The following is a 16939-nucleotide window of genomic DNA, read 5'->3' as shown; positions in this document are numbered from 1 at the left end:
TAATAATAATAATAATAATAATAATAAAAACAAGTGGATAAAAATGAGGTTGGGTGTGGAACATGGTTGAACGGATGTCATGAGAGACTGTATGAACTTAGTAGATTTGTTGGTGCGCTCGCGTGTGTGTATATGCATGTGCGTTTGAAATAGCTAGCTAGCTAACTAGAAAGACAAAAGAAGATAATAATGACGAATGTAAATGTATTAGAAAAGTTTCAAAAAGACACACGACCTAACAAAGATAACAGTTGACCGTTTCTGTCTATTAAAAAAAAACCCCCAAAACAACACGTTTTTTCATCATAGGTAAGCTTACCTCGTTATCAATACAAATTATATCATTCTGGAAGTGGGCTCTGACTCGGTCTGCCGTGGCCAGCCCAGGCTGAGAGAGATACAAAATACAACATCCCAGCAAAAAGACCGAGATACATAATAAGAATTCTTCCCACTTGGGAATCGTGCTCGAGTCTAATGTGAGCGACATGAAGCACCTATAATTGTTACACCACATATGACAGTTCTGTTGTTCTTTATAATATTAATTCATCTAAGCTCCAACCCGTCTTTTCACATGCAAGTTGTTTATCTCCAACCAATCATCAATTACAGTCATAATATGGTTTTCATTCCACCATTCCATTTTATGCCGGGATTTTTCGGCAATGTAAATCGACTATAAATAGACTCCTTTTTTGTAAGTGTTTTACGGCGGTCGCAACTGCATAAGGTCATATGAATGCGAGGGACACATTTAACATTTTCAGGGGGTAGGAAATTTCGAATTTTGATCGGGTGGCGGCTGAAGCCTACTCTTATTGATTTTAGACCCCCAGTGGATCTTTAACGTGCGCAACTTGCAAACCGGGCCTCCGATATTTTTCGCCCTTGTCCGAGAAGGCAAGGTGGAGATTTTCCCTACCTGAAGATCAAAGGTGTGGCTGGAAGACAGTAGTAAGAAGGAGCCAAGGAGTAGCAGTAGAAAGGCTGCAGAAATGAGTCAGAAGCCCAGAGGAGGGGGCAAAGGAGGTGAGGAGGGTGGGGCAGTAAGTCGAGACGAAAGCAGACAACAGAACATTACAAGAGAGCCGGAAAGAAGGTGAAGGGAGACAATTTTAGAGAAGAAATTTTTTTCCGGTCGCAAAACGGATTCCAACCGGGACCTTTGAATGAGAGGCGAACACCTTAACCTCCAGGACAAGAGAGCCCCCAAACTAGACTCTGTCATACGTCACAATTCAAGATGGCGTATCTGTGTCTTGCACTGAACAGTCGAAATGTTGTCTGTCTGTTTATACATGCCATACAGGTATGTCTTTCTACTTGTCAGTTTACTTTTGTGCCTGTCTGTTACTGTGGTACGACTCACACACCAGATAAAGGCTCACTTCTTGTCAACTTATTTGTGAGTCACTCGGTTACTTTAGTCCTACACACAACACATAAAGCACTCACTTTGAGAACAAGTTCTTAACCTTGAGAGGCAGGGCAACACACAAACACCTCTCGACCGTCAGATAGATAGTCACACAAGTGGACAACGTGTAGCAGGCTCCCCTGGTGTAGCCAAAGAAAACATACTGAACGCTTAGGGGCTCTACTGTGAGCTTGACAGACAGGATGTTGGCCAGAAAGCAAAATGTGGAAGCAAAGGTGGTCAGCGAGATGCCCAGGTCGGACAAAGACAATGTGAGGAACGTCACAGTCACGCTGTCCCGGACACCCTGTTTGACGTAGACACAGATGTTAATGACGTTGGCCGCCACACCGAAGGAGGACACGACGGACCACGTGACCACGATAAGGAAGAGGTCCAAGTAAAATTTCACCTGGACGCTGATCAGACCAGGGAGAAGCGGCGGTTCTTGTTGCTCGAGGGCGGAGCTAACGTTTGACATAGTCGTTGATTGGCCACACCTTTGTTTACACAAGCGACTGGATCTTGGAATGTAAAGACTACAGTTCATTGGTCAAAGAAGGATTGCCACCATTCTGAAATGAAATTGATAAAAAAGATTAAGTAGTACTGCAGCCATTTTACATAGGCATTTTGTTCTATTAATATATAGACTGTTATTGCTGTTGCTGTTGTTAAAGTTGTTATTGTTGATGATGTAGTTGTTTTTACGAAGTGGCTAGCCGTACTTAAGTACGGCTAGACTGCAAGTCTAGCCGTACTTAGATCTAGGTTTGGCCCTATCGACTCAAGCCTGTTAAGTATACAGGTCTCATTAGATCTAGATCTAGTAATTATTCAGGTTCAAATACATGCAAGTCAGTAAGGCACCTTTTTGTTTTGTCTGAAATACAAATACTTTAGGCATTGCAAACTAAAAATTTCATTTACAATTTAGCCATCAATATTAAGTACGGCTAGCCTGACAGTCTAGCCGTCCTTAAGTACGGCTAGCCTGGCTGTCTACCCGTACTTAAGTACGGCTAGACTGCCAGTCTAGCCGTACTTATCTTAGGCCCTATTAACATTAGAAAACAGGAGGTTTAAAATACATGCACTGTCATTAAGGCACCTGGTTTCGTTTCAAATACACAAATACTTTAGGTACTGCACACTAAAAATGTATATTTACAATTCAGTAGGCCTATTTTTTGTAAATGGTCAGTCTAGCCATCATATTAAGAATAAGTACGGCTAGACTGCGAGTCTAGCCGTACTTAAGTACGGCTAGACTGCCAGTCTAGCTGTCATTAAGTACGGCTAGCCTCTTCCTTGTTTTTATCTTATCTTGTTATTGGTGTTGTTATTGTTGCTGTAATTTTATTTGTTTTTGTTTTGTAACACTTTCGTACTACGTATGTGGTAGTGGCGTCGGTGGCCTAGTGGTCAGTCTCTCGGACTCGCAACCGTAAGGTCGTGGGTTCGAATCCCGTCAGGGACCTGACGTTGTGTCCTTGGGAAAGGCACTTTACACGAATTTTCCTCACTTCACCCAGGTGGGAATGGGTACCCGGCTATAGACAGCGAAAGATCTTGTCAGTTTGTTAGTGTTTGAGCGCTTAATCAGCTGCTTGCACTGCATGCTTCCTGGGAAGCTGAGAATGTTTCGGAGTGTTCTGTGGTCTGCTGGGGTAATAATATAGTGTAAAGCGCATAGAGCCTGCAGTTGAGCTGAGATATGCGCTATACAAATGCTATTTATTATTATTTATTATTATTTTAGTGTAATTTGTTTAGGATTGGCCTTGCAAGCGGCGAATTGAATTCGATTACTATTTGAAGAAAATATTTTTATATTGAGCCTTTGTCTCTGTGCCAAGATGATTTATAAATTTAATTATGCTCATGGGTTAATCTTATCTTATCTTATTATTTTGAGTTTTATTATTGTTTTCCTAAAATACTCAAAGCACCAAACTCTTTGTTTAGAATTCTGTTCCAAAGCTAAGGAATGTTTAAAGAAGCTAGTCACTTATTGGTCGAGGTTCAGCACTCGTACAGGATGTCGACTATTGACTGATGGAATCGAGCAAGTAGAAAGAATCAGTAAGCTTTAGTGTTTTCTACGTCCCCATCAATACAATTTTAGACTATCCAAATTACATTCAGTTAGTGATGGTAAAGTAGTTGTTGTTGTTCAAGACGTGAGAACTGTGAGATTTAACACCTATTTGGGATAAAGCCGAGACAGAAGAGTTGGAAACTGTCAAAATTCTTCTTTTAAAAAAACGTGTTAGAAAGTTTCACCACTAAGGACTCGATCAACGATCATTTGCACTGCTCTCACGATTATCACCAACCAAGTAAATGCAGCGCCTTCAGCAATGGCAAGCCAAATTATACATTGTTTGACAGCGTTGTAGTAGCAACTATGTAGTGTGTACAGTTTTTATGGTAATTTCGCTACCGCCACTTTTTGCTCTTTTTAAACGAATTATTTTAGTTCTCAAATAGTGAGCACATCTGAACACTGGATTATATTGATAGCCACCTCCCTTCTTTCTTTTTTCTGCTCAGAGTCAATGTGCCTTTCTTTGTGTTCTGTTCAGCACTAGTGATTCTTTAGCTTTTGGTGACAGTTGCACATTGTGTCAAAGGCTTGAGACAATCTGATCCGTATTTCTTTCCGTTTAGCGTTTACCAAACAAGGCATAACAATGATTATTTTCCCTAAAATAGTGCGAACCTCTGCATCATTTTCTTCGAAACTAAACACCAGGGAGTAAGAACCCTGTCATTCTAAAGATACGAAGTAGGTACCAATGCACGGATGATGTTCCATAAACGTTTTTGAAGTCGTACAATTCTTTTGTTTTTCAATTATTATGAGACAACAATCTTACAAGGTACCGTATTTGATTACAATATTATACCCCCAGCTCTGTGTGAAGGGCCTCCATTCCACATTGCTGACGAGGACCAGACGTTAAAAACTAGAAAAAAACAAACAAACAAATAAATTACAAATACTACCAACACATAACAAAAACCAAACAGAAAAAAACGAACAAAAAAACAACAACAAACAAAAACAACAACAACAACAACAACAAAAAACTGTGCGTAAAGTTGAGTTCATGCTAACTATAGTAGATGAAGTAGAACCTAGACTAGCTGTTCAGACCTACCTTGCCCACAGTTTTTGAAAATATATGATTGTAGTTTTCTTTATTGTGTGCTAATCTGTGGTATTGGTTGCATGTACAAGAGACATATTTCGTATATTTGCACATTGTAAACGTTGTGGGAAAAATAATATCCTTAGTGCAATTGTTAAACATGATAAAAAAAAGATTTATCTGGGCATATAACAATTGACAATTTTCTAATGAAAGGTTATGAACTCGCTTGGTCGATCATAAGGGCTGTACGTTCTTGAACCCACTATACATGCTACTGAATGTTGTTTTCATGTCACATTCTTTTACACCTTGGCCTATTCAGTCTCTCTCACCATTCAGGAAGCTCTCAGTTCGAGCACTTTTTTGGGATTAATAATGGACTCGGCTCAGTGGCAGAAATATGCAATGTTTGACCCATGAGAACAGGGACAGGGTGATCCCCCCAAAAAAATCAATCAAATGTGCAACTTTTTTCTTAATATTTTCCTCCTCACTGAAGTTTTGCGTTTCAAATCTGTACACAATATTTGGAAGTCGAAACGAATTTGTCTTTTATTCATTTTAGGTAAATCACAGAATAGTTTTGCTCTACATAGCGCGTAAAAAAATCCATTTTCAGCTATGTCCCCATTTTTTGTGTGCATGGCGCACTAGTTCGCATTAGGTCTCCCACTAAAGATTCCTGCGACTGCGCCATATTATGGCAAAGCACAGTAGTCTAACAGATGTTTACAGATAGTTTTTATCAAGTTTCCTTTGCCTGCTGACATCATGGTTAAGATTAGTAAAGAGCAGAGAGCTTTTTGTAATGAACATTTCCTCACCATCAACTCATTTCGATAGTTTCGCACAAGGTACTGAAATAATGTTAAAGCGCCCTTAAGGTCTTCTTTGATGTCCAGCGTGGAAATGCTTAATCAGTTAGGACCTGGAGAGAATCAGAACAAAAACTTCTTAGACAAAACGGTCACTTCGGATCAAACACACACTGTTTGCAACCCTTTGAACTTCATCAGGGTGCAGAATTAAGTAGAGATCCCCATGGGACGTCAGTCCGTAGACAATGTCTGCAGCAATGACTTTCCTCTTCCTATCAACGCTCCGCATTCTCAAGGCAGATCTTCCTCTACGACTGTACTATTTTTCCGTTCGCGAAGCTATCAGAAGATAGCAATGTGTTCATGGATCCTCGATCGTCTTGAAAAGCATTAACATTTCCTCTATGACATTTGGTTCCTTCGCAAAGCCTATATTCACCTTTCAGGTTATATCAACTCCACAAATTCTATTTATTTGGTCAACCTCACTCCCAGCCCTCCCCCATTGTCTCTAGAAACAGCCCCATACTGTAAGGTGTACAGTGTGTGTGGCTTAGAGTGGATCCTTGTGTTTGGCCAACATTGAACATTACGAACGACGTGTTAAAATGTGTCAAGTCCAAAGGAGGATATAGACCATTGGTTCTCGGAATTTCAGAGTAAAAAAAAAAATGTTTTTAGCTCTGTAGGAGAAAAAAATATTGCTAAAAGGTTACAGGGATGGAAAGATTAGATTTAAAAAATAAAGGGAAAGTAAAAAACAAACCAATCATTTCATGACTTTCCTTACAAGTTCTTTTAAATTGGTGCCTTTTGCATTTATAGGTGGTTTTTTTTATAGATATAAAAACATTTCCGTTTTCGAAAATAGGTTTTTTCTTTGTGAAATTTATGTCAAACAAATTTACATGTATTTTGAATGAAATATATTTGCTCCAAATTATAGCATTCTAGTACAAATTTTGCGCAATACATTTTGATAAAAAGTTGTACAGTTGGTTTTTTTGGATCACCCTGTATTTGTGTAACATGTACTGTTTTATTTTGAAAACACTTTTTGATAACACAGTATGAATTTAAAATATTATTGATAATATGTATATCATGATGAAGGAGTAAAAGTAAAGTAATATCTACTTTCTCGACTTCTCGTAAAAGCAGCTGATCAGGGGCCAAAACACAACAACTGACAAGATCTTTCGCCGTCTGTAGTTGAGTACTTATTCTCACCTGGGTGAAGTGAGGAAAATTTGTGTTAAGTACCTCGCTTTCCCAAAGATACTACATCGGACTCCTAACGTGATTCAAACCTGTGACTTTTCGGTTTCGAGCCCGGTAGCCTAACTTCTAGACTGCGGACGCAATCTATGAATAGACTAGGATAGATTAACCTCTAGATCACTGACGTCATCTGTGAAGACTATTGTGTGGTCAAAAATTCGTGGTGCAACTTATCCTCAAATATATCTTGAGCGGGTGAATCAAAGTCACCCATACTTTGCACAGCAGTTTGTATTAATTTGTCTTAACTTACTCATATGTTTCCACAACAGTTTAGATCAGATTAAAAATTGTTTCATCATAAATTCGTTTAAAAAACTATAAATCTCTGTCATGTGTAAAATGGGATTATTTACAGCACTTCCCGCCTCTTGCACAAATTTTGCATACGCATATGGCCTACATCACAGCTCACCGATGACACTAGTCTTTTCAAAGGCAAAACTTGTTACAAGAAATTAATTTTATAGTGAACACTCTTTTGCACTAAAGGTTCTCAAAACATGTGTTCAACAGGCATAATGCCTCGATTTGAATAGAAAGACCGACTTACTTTTAAAAGCGATATTGTCCCAGCTGTAAACCTTTCAAAGTCTGAAGAAACCACCCACTTCGATTTTTAAAATTAGTATTTATAAAAGAATTTTCTAGAATATAGCTAACAAGTGTTTTAGAAAATATTGATCTGTTAAGACAATTGATACTGGTCATTGTGCAAAAGCTGGAAAGTCTATATTCGAAAGTTTAGGAAATATTTGACAACCATAATATTATGTTGCGCCATGAAGTTTTGACGACACTATTAGTATTAATACTCCACCCTATCTCTCTTAGGATAACAGTTATTTAGTGAACAACTAGTGGCAGAAACACATAGGAATCTGTTGACTATCTTTGCACAACCAGGACTCCAACCAGATGTTATTCTACTCTGTTGGGTTTTTTTATATTTTTTATAAACTTCTCACATTTAGAAGAATAACTCAACCTAAACGACACGGTTTCTTCCAACAAAATGTTGGCTTTTACCTGTTCCTCTTTCGACAGTCAGGGAAATCTTGGACTTATTATGCTTTCTTCATGCGATACAGTGTTGAATCAATTTGATGCCAGGGCACAGTTAAAACAGAATATTTCCCCACGCTGTGTGAACAATTGTCTATAATTATTACCAAAATCGACAATGATTAATCTTCATTATGGATATAATTGCCAGCCTGCCTTTGTTAGTTCAGCGAATCCTAAAATCAAATCTTCACTTTAAAATGTTAGCCTAATCTATTATCTTTATTTATTTTTTATTGGAAAAGTTGGATATTGCACCCTGTTAATATGCTTTGTTCATATCCTTCTTCTACTAAAGAGATGATTGATGGTAAAGAGATGGTCTGTATATTTTTAAAAATTTGAGATGGAAATGGAGGCGGAATTAATTCAAAGGGCTGAATGTAAAAAAGGGGAATTCAATTCCTACACTTCAAGACTATCTGATTCTAGTCTAGGATGCTTTTTAAAAAATGTGTCTGTGTCATAATCAATGGGAATTTTCTTACGCAAATAGATTTCTCAGAGGGAAAAAAATGTAATAATTTCACAAAGTGCTCGTACAAACTTTACGGGAATTGTGCGTCCCCATAATACTTTCTTTTGAGACGAAAAAGTACCAAGTGGCTCACAAGAACAAATACTATGTAAATAGTAGATTACACAATTTACTGCTCTTGAACATTGAAGCTTAGGATAATCAGCAGAAATCTAATATTTAATACTGTTTGAGAACCAATAGACTGCAACTTCCCTTCAATCCTATAACACACAAGCCTAATATTTCGAGTAATTACAAAATCAGTATTCATACACTGTATTCTATTAATGTGAACAGATTTCGATATTTGATACCAACACTTCACCCCAATGCACTGGTCGTACACTTCAGAGCAAAGTAATAGTCAAAACCGTCTTGAGAAAAAATATCTGAACTTTATTAGACCCACGGATGCAGGACGTGTAAAATGGATTCAGTCAAACGTTTCAATATGAATGCAACCAATAAAATTCATTTTAAAATGTTAAATTTAAACATTTCAACTAAGGCTCAGTACTCCTTTAATTCTATTTATGCTCACCCTGCTGGGAAAGGTTTCAAAGTAAGTTTTGGGTAATCGAAAACGACGTAGTGGAGGAGATCATAACACTCTGGAATAAATTCAAATGTTTATGGCGTTAGGGTGTTTTGGAAACTGGTACAGAATTCCAGAATGCTAGTGGTTTGCATTACGGATAGTATGTGCCACGAAGAAAAAACAAATCATAGAAACCCAAATCGAAAACATACTACTAAATGTATGCTTTCGAGGACTATCAGACTAATTTTAATGAAGTGGCAAATCTCAAAATTTGAAAAAAAAGTATTTAATTTTGTTAGCGTTCAATAAATAATAATACATATACCTGTTTTAGATTGATGTGAGACGAAGTTATGGGCCTGGTGGGTGTGGTGGAGGGGTTGGTTACATCGTTTTTACTGGAACGGAATATCGGTCGAGAAATTAGAGCAGAAGTGAGATAAATATAATTCGAAGTGTGGGATATGGAGAAGAGACGTCCAATAAACAATAAAAAGATTGTGACTTACAAAGTGGAACCCCACCAGCGGAATAGTTGAGCCGCCTGTTTTAAAATGGCAGATTTAAACACCTTTTCCCGGTCTGCTAGGCGCTGTTTATGGGTTTGAAATATTTACCCAATTACCAACCAGAGTAAATGTAGGTTCAGAGCCCCAAACTTGCAGGGATCTCAGTTGACATATTGTTGTTGTTGTTGCTTTTTAAATAGCAAATCCATGTATTTTCACATCCTTTGACCAAAATTAGAAGTTGTTTTAGGCTGAGCAGCTTTGATCTTAGGCCGTCTGTCAGGGCCAAGACGGGATAAATAATATACAATATTATTATGGCCAGCATACAGACGAGAATGTTGGATTGCAAAAAAATCAAATGTTTTTCATTCGGAATCGAACTCAAATTTTCTGTGTGCTACTGCTTCACCAAAAATAACGGTTAGTGGAATGCGTGTGTGTTGCGGGTGTGTGTGTGTGTGTGTGTGTGTGTGTGTGTGTGTGTGTGTGTGTGTGTGCAATAATTACTTAAATTATTGGGCTCATCGTTAGTTCAGCCGTCCTCTCTACGAGCATCATGCTATCTTGTACTCACTTCAGATCTCCAGATTTGCCTTGAATCCCTTTGAAATTATTGAATGTGAAACACATCATGTGTGATGACGCGGTGGAATCAGGCGCGAGACAAGTTTTGATTACGTGGAGTTATTGGTACCAGTTTAAAGCTTGTTCATTTGGCTTGCTTTGGATGAAAAAAATACCCAATCTACCTTGAATAGAAGGGATATTCGCCCATGAATGAGGTGGGGGTTGTCTGGTTTCAGAGGTAAAATTAACGAGAAAATGGTCCCAAAGTTCGATGACTTTTGTACCTTGAATCAGCGTTTTTCTAGTGAAATCCACACAGAAATGTCTTTTTGAACGGACATAAAAGGTGTTGAGCCAAATAAATAAAAATTCGAGAAAAAATTTCCAACTTGCAGAAAAAGTGCAGGTTTCTTCAAGTTCAGTATTTTGACAAGTGGCTGATTTCACCACGATACCTAACATATTATTAACACACAAATATGCGACGATATGAAATATGAAATTTTAGAAACACGATATTCAAATGTATTGTACTATACCGATGGCCTCCGGCACATAAATCTACAGTCTAATAATGCACTACTAACATAACTTGAAAGGAGAAAAAAAAAGCCCAACAAAAACAAACAACAATAATATGTTATCGAGACTGGTGGCAGGACGCGTACGCTTTGATTACATTATGAGCGTTCAGTACATTGAATATTGGTTTAACCAATGGGATATAAACAGAATTCTGGTCAAATTATGTTTTATTGTCATTTTAGCATACAAGCGCTAGAGAGGAATTCAAAGTGTAATGATTTATGCACCAAGCAATCTATATAGATCTAGTTCAATTTTTTAAAGGAATACTCGTACATCTTTTGAAAGTAAGGTCCCAGCGTTTTGCTTTGTGTGTAGCAAGTGGTTGGAGGGCATTTTTAGCAGCCTGTTCTGAATTTCTTTCACAATAATGGTGTTTCTTTTCCCTGTTGTCTGTCTTCATGTGGTGGCTACGTTTTCTTTTTTTATGTTGGCGTTTTGTGCCCTCATCGTTAGTTTAGATAATTGCCATGCAACATCCCAGCATAAAGATCAAGGTACCTGGTCAAAATTATCTCCTTGTGGTAATCGAATTTTTCATAATATTTCTCTGTACTAAAACAAAATCAGCATTAGTATTAGTAACACTAGGGCTTTTTTTTGTAAGTGTTTTACGACGCTCGCAACTGCATGAGGCTATATGAGCGCACAAACTAGGGCTTGGATCTACTTCTTTTCTTTTTTGTCCCTTATTTTTTGTTTTCCCTGTCTATCCAACTTCTTTCCCAGCACTAATTCGCAGACTTGTGTCTGTGCTCTAGCGGTTGAGGCGCTTTTCTGGCGTTCGCAGGAGACCTGAGTTCCATTCCAGAGCGGGGAGAATTTCTATCTAGTGTCTCAGTTTTCAGCTTGGATGCTGTATACTTCTCAGTCCTGTTGGCCCTGACAAGAAAAAGTCGAAATTCCACCTCCTAAAAATTGATCTAAATTGTGTCGATGGGTGCTTAAAAACTTCTAGATTTTAAATGAGTCTACTTCCTGTTTTCCCATATTATTTTGTTCTGTCTGTTTTACTCCTTTCGCGGCACTTAATTAATGATAGTCCTTGTTTCAATTAGAATGTCAAAACTCAATAAACAAGTGTGTGATTCAGATCTCGCTCAGGACATCCTCCGTTTTTATGTTTTTAATTTTAGTGTGTTTTTACAGCTCTCGCAACTGCATAATGTCATATGGACGCTTTGGGGTGCATGTCAGCAGAAAAGTCCTTACAGGGAATCAGACTTACTCTGCTCACCTCTCTAGCTTCAACAGCACAAAGTCTGGTTCAATTATCAAGGCGCCCCAGAAATAGCAGCTCACAAGAGAGTGACAAACATACAAAAGAGGCACAGGAAAAATGACAAGAGTAAGGATTAGGAAAGAAAAAAGCAGAAGCTCCCTGCATGTAATTCAAGAACAGTTATGAGCATGAAATTGATAAATCAAATTCTACTGAGTATAAGAACATATTAATGTTCCCCCTTTGAGAATAGGCTTAATGACACTTCAGTCCGTAGCACCGCCCCAGAGGGTGACATATGTACACACACACACACACACACACACACACACACACACACACACACACACACACACACACACACACACACACACACACACACACACACACACACACAAGCACGCAAGGACACAGCACATACACTGTCATATGTATTCATGTTATTGTAATTACAAGGTTTTTTAATTTTCAAATGGCAACAGAATACTGGATCCATTGATAAAGCGCAGCAAAGTGTAAAAGCAGCATGCCAGCAATAACTACATTTTGTATGTTGAGAAAAACGTGAAGCATCACCAGAAACGACTGACATAGAAACGAAACTAGGATAACAAGTGGTTGTAGAACAGAGCATGACATTCATAATTAATATGGTTTGGACACGTTATGGGAATGGAGCAACAACAGCGATCCTTAAAGGCCTACAACGAGCGATTTGATGAATTCATGACAAAAGAAAGGCCAAGAAATAGATAGATCGATGGAGAGAAAGAGAGACCATTTCAAGTTACAGCAAAACGATACAAGAAGCAACACCTCTGACTTTAGTTCGACAATTGCATCTCCCCTGGACACCTTGCGGTATACAAATACGGAAAAGTAAAAATATAGCAAGTAAACAGAATGCGGAAAAAAATTACAACATAATAACTATAATATCATTATGCTGACAAAGTGGAAAGGTTCAAATCTGCTTTGTGTGGATTCTTGAGAAAACATATTAAAAGTTGTTTTTAAGAGCTTTCGAATGCTTGTTAACGAAAATGCTTGAATGAAACATTCGGTTAAAGCAACACTGAAACTATGTCTCCTAATACCAGTACACACAGTTTCATAATCAGTTCTACGAATTTTAAGACATCAACAACATTGAATTACTAAGTGGGTTTTTTTTTTCTCTCAACTTAAACATAGACTCAGGAGTTCATATACATGTATTTTAACAGCTTACTGACAAAAGAATCCTTATAATAATATTCCGAGTGTCATAAAAAGGACCTATCTAAAGGGCAATAACTCAGTCATCATTAGACCAATTTCAAAGAAACTTTGAGTTAATAAAATTCAACCAGGGGGACTATACCTCTGTGAATATGAAAAAAAAAAAATCACCATATTTGAAAAATATCAAGTTTTAAATTTTTAAATCCAAAATTGAGTGAACTGAAGCTTTGCAACTTCTTGAAAATCAACCATACTATTTTAAATAGTTACTGTTGGTGCTTTGAAGAACAAACTATTCCAACTTTGCATTGCCAAATAAACTAAGGGAAGTTGGTAGCTATTTAAATCTCAAGGTGTTAACAATTTCTCTCAATACAACCTCCTATGCGCCACATGAATTTTGAATACCCCCGTAAAATGTTTTATGGGTCGTTTCTTTGAAAGCCCTGTTCAACATTGAGTATCGACTTTTCGATGGGGGCTCTCGTGGCCTAGAGGTTATGGTGTTGGCCTCTCATTCAAAGGTCCCGGGTTCAAATCCGGGTAGCGACCGAAAAATTTTGTTCTCTAAATTTGTCTCCTTTCACCTCATTTCCTGCTCTCTAGCAATGTTCTGTCGTCTGCTTTCGTCTCCTCTTTCTGCCCCCACCCCCTCACCTCCTTTGCCCCCTCCTCTGGGCTCCGGACCCTTTCTGCAGCCTTTCTACTGTTACTCCTTTGCTCCTCCTTACTGCTGTCTTTCTGCTACACCCCTGATCTTCTGGTAGGAAGGATCTACACCTAGCCTTCTCGGACAAGGGCGAAAAATCTCGGAGGGCCCGTGTGCAAGTTGCGCACGTTAAAGATCCCTTGGTGGTCTAAAATCGATAAGAGTAGGCTTCGGCCGCCACCCGGGCAAAATTCAACATTTCCTACCAACTGAAAATATTAGGTGTGTCCCGCGCGCATATATGACCTTATGGAGTTGCGAGCGCCGTAAAACACTTTACAAAAACAAACTGTTCGATCGTTTGCGGCTTGTTCCCGTAAATCTGCCTGTGAAAAGACCATCTTTGCCAGAGGGCTCAAGTTTGGGGGAATCGGGAGACCATTTATCTATTAACTTATGACTTATAAGGCGTTCCCCCAAACCGTTGTTACAACTGTACGAGGGCCACTCTAGACATGTGGAGTGTTGCCCCATCCCACTGGAACCATGCTTCTACAGCAAAACACCTTCTCCTCCCCATACTTCTACAAAACTTTCTCAGCATGGCGATATAATCCATCTGATGTGATTGTTGTGGTTTTACCGTCTTTACCCTGGAACCAGAACAGTTCAATTACGCCCCTCTTGCTGAACGCTTTTAAGAAGTGAAATTTTGCGTTTTACCCACTTTTGGTTGAAATGTTTAAAACTTGATATTTAACAGAGGCGTCCATGCATTTTCCTTATACGTACAAACTGAATGTTCTCCTTGTTGAATTTTATTTGAACGACATTTTGTTAAAATCAGTGTGCTTATGACCAAATTGTTGACCTTTACTTAGGTCCTTTTTTGTGTAGACACCCTGTATGATAATAATATTATTATTAGCCACAGTTTAAAGGAGACTACAATGAACGAACATCTGTAGTTCTGAAAGTAATACATGAATTCATTCCCCTTGTGGTGATCAGATCGTTTTTGTGCGCGCACACACACACACACACGCACACACACATACACACACACACACACACTCACACACACAAACTTACATACATACCCCTAATGAACGAACAAATAGGCACTTGTTGTAAAATTATGGAAAAAAATGTTGTCAAGTAAAAGACTAGATGAGGGAGCAAAATCAAATCAAAAAGCAAATAAAATATCGCCCCCCCCTTTCCACTCAAACAACAAAATAAAAATCTTCAAGAAGAACTCCCCAAAACGTACAAATGGTCACAGACAAAGACTGAAAATGCACATTTTCTGGCAACCCAGGTCACACGGAAAATTGTACATTCAGAAAAGCCCGTCTCTTTCCATTAGAAAAAAAATACTGCAAACAAAAAGACAGGAAAGGTAAACTTTTGAGGGACGGAAAATTGCGCAGTTTTTTTAAATCCTGTTCTGCAACGAATTACTCAATAATCCGCCGTTCCTATGTGCGGAAAATTGCGCGGATTTTTGTGTGGTATCGATTATGTGGTCTGTAGTCGAATCATAATCCCTACCGCAACTATGTTTAGCTGATTGAGTGTTCCTGTTCCATAACACCCGGTCAAGACCTCTCTGCATGGTTGGGTGTCGGAGGCAGGGGCGGCTCGTGGGTCTAAAAAGTGGGCGTGCACAATTAAGCTCTCTTAGGCTGAAGATAATCAAGGGCAGAGTAAATGGGATGGTGTATAATTTTAGGATCTTTGTGTTGGTGAAGGAAGACATGGGCTTTTATATTCATTCTTTTTACTTGTGGCTTTGACTTCTAGAACTAAATCTGTTTGTTAGCTAAACGTCAATTTCATTCATCCTGCATTAGAACTGAACACTCAAGTAATACCTTTCACCATTCCCCTACAAAACCGTTCAAAAGCACTTAAGTTTGTCACGTTCACCTCCCTCAGGTTCACGGTCACAGAGTCACTTAAAATAGCGACAAGACAATGAACCAATCACAATTCACTTGAGCACTCCGCTGGATTGCTCCGGGGCCCACCTAATTTTGGCATGGAATAGTGCACAGAGTCTATGGCGTTTATTTTTAGATTGCCTACTGTGGGTTATGCTTTGACGCTATTCGGCAGGAGCACATTTGATATATGCCGTCTTTTTAATATTAATGTACCGTCAAACTCTCTGCAAGTGTCGTCATTGCTTGGGTTATCCCAAAGAGCGATTTATAGGTCAGGTTTCCACTGTTGACTATCCTGTTATGTTTAGATACAGTGCATAAACTTAGGTATGGCATAGTGGATGTTTTACGGCGCAATAGAATAGAAATGACAGCACGGCGCCAGCGAGGGCCTTGTTTTGATATAAAATTAGACTAGTGTTTGTTTCTGGCGTCTTTTATTTTATTATTGTGGGTGCTTTACGTCATAGAACATTAAAACATTTTGGGCGGCACTGCACGACCGTGCTCTATGGTCGAACCGCGCCTGGTCGGAGGGTGTACATAATAGCTGAAAATAGTCAGGTGAGTTAGTCAAAGAAAAACCAGACAATAAGTAAATACTCGTATATTATTGGTCTCGTATAAATGTGTATGCCCGATGCAATCTAGTCGCGATCAAAATGAAACTTAAAAAAGGAGGTTTTCATGACAGAGAAAGGACGAATAGAATATAAACAACGAAATGTTATAAGTCTTGATTCTTGGGTAAGTGAAGAGGTCTACTGTTGAAACATATTACTATTAGAATTTCAAGTCGGTACCCTGTCGAATACCAATTTTTCAAGAGATTTTGGAAACTGCTTTGAACCTTTTGACAATAGGATTAAAAACAGGTGCAATTTTCCGCTCACCGAAAGTGTCACCCACGGGGCAGGGTTGGAAATTAATTTTTCAAGACCCAACCAAGGAGACCAACTGTTACAACATCGGATTGCGTAACAACGAACACAAAATTACATCAAGTGGTGATTTTGCTGTAGTGTAGTAAATGTCCTCTCACATTCCCTGATTGCCGAAACCGGGAGAATCTCACCAAATTCAGGTCAGTTGAAAAGCCTGAATTTGTCAGCTACTGCAAAATTTTGTTCAGTAGTTTTATTTAAAAAGACAGTATACCCAGTCTTAAGCAAAACTGATATATCCATTTCACCTGATTGTTTGAAAACATGGCACGCATTTCTGCATTAGTATCAGTGAACTACTAAACAAACATACACCAGTCAAATCCAGAACAGTGACTGATCGACCTTCTGCCCCGTGGATGACTTTGGAAATTAAACAATCTAAAATGGAACGCAGACGAGCTGAAAGACGCTGGAGATCAACAAAGCTGAAAATTCATGAGGACATTTATAGACACTGTAACAACATAGTGAAATCGTT

Source organism: Aplysia californica, unplaced genomic scaffold, assembly GCF_000002075.1.
Source record: "Aplysia californica isolate F4 #8 unplaced genomic scaffold, AplCal3.0 scaffold01406, whole genome shotgun sequence".
Classification (NCBI taxonomy): Eukaryota; Metazoa; Mollusca; class Gastropoda; order Aplysiida; family Aplysiidae; genus Aplysia; species Aplysia californica.
This window is presented reverse-complemented; position numbering follows the sequence as displayed.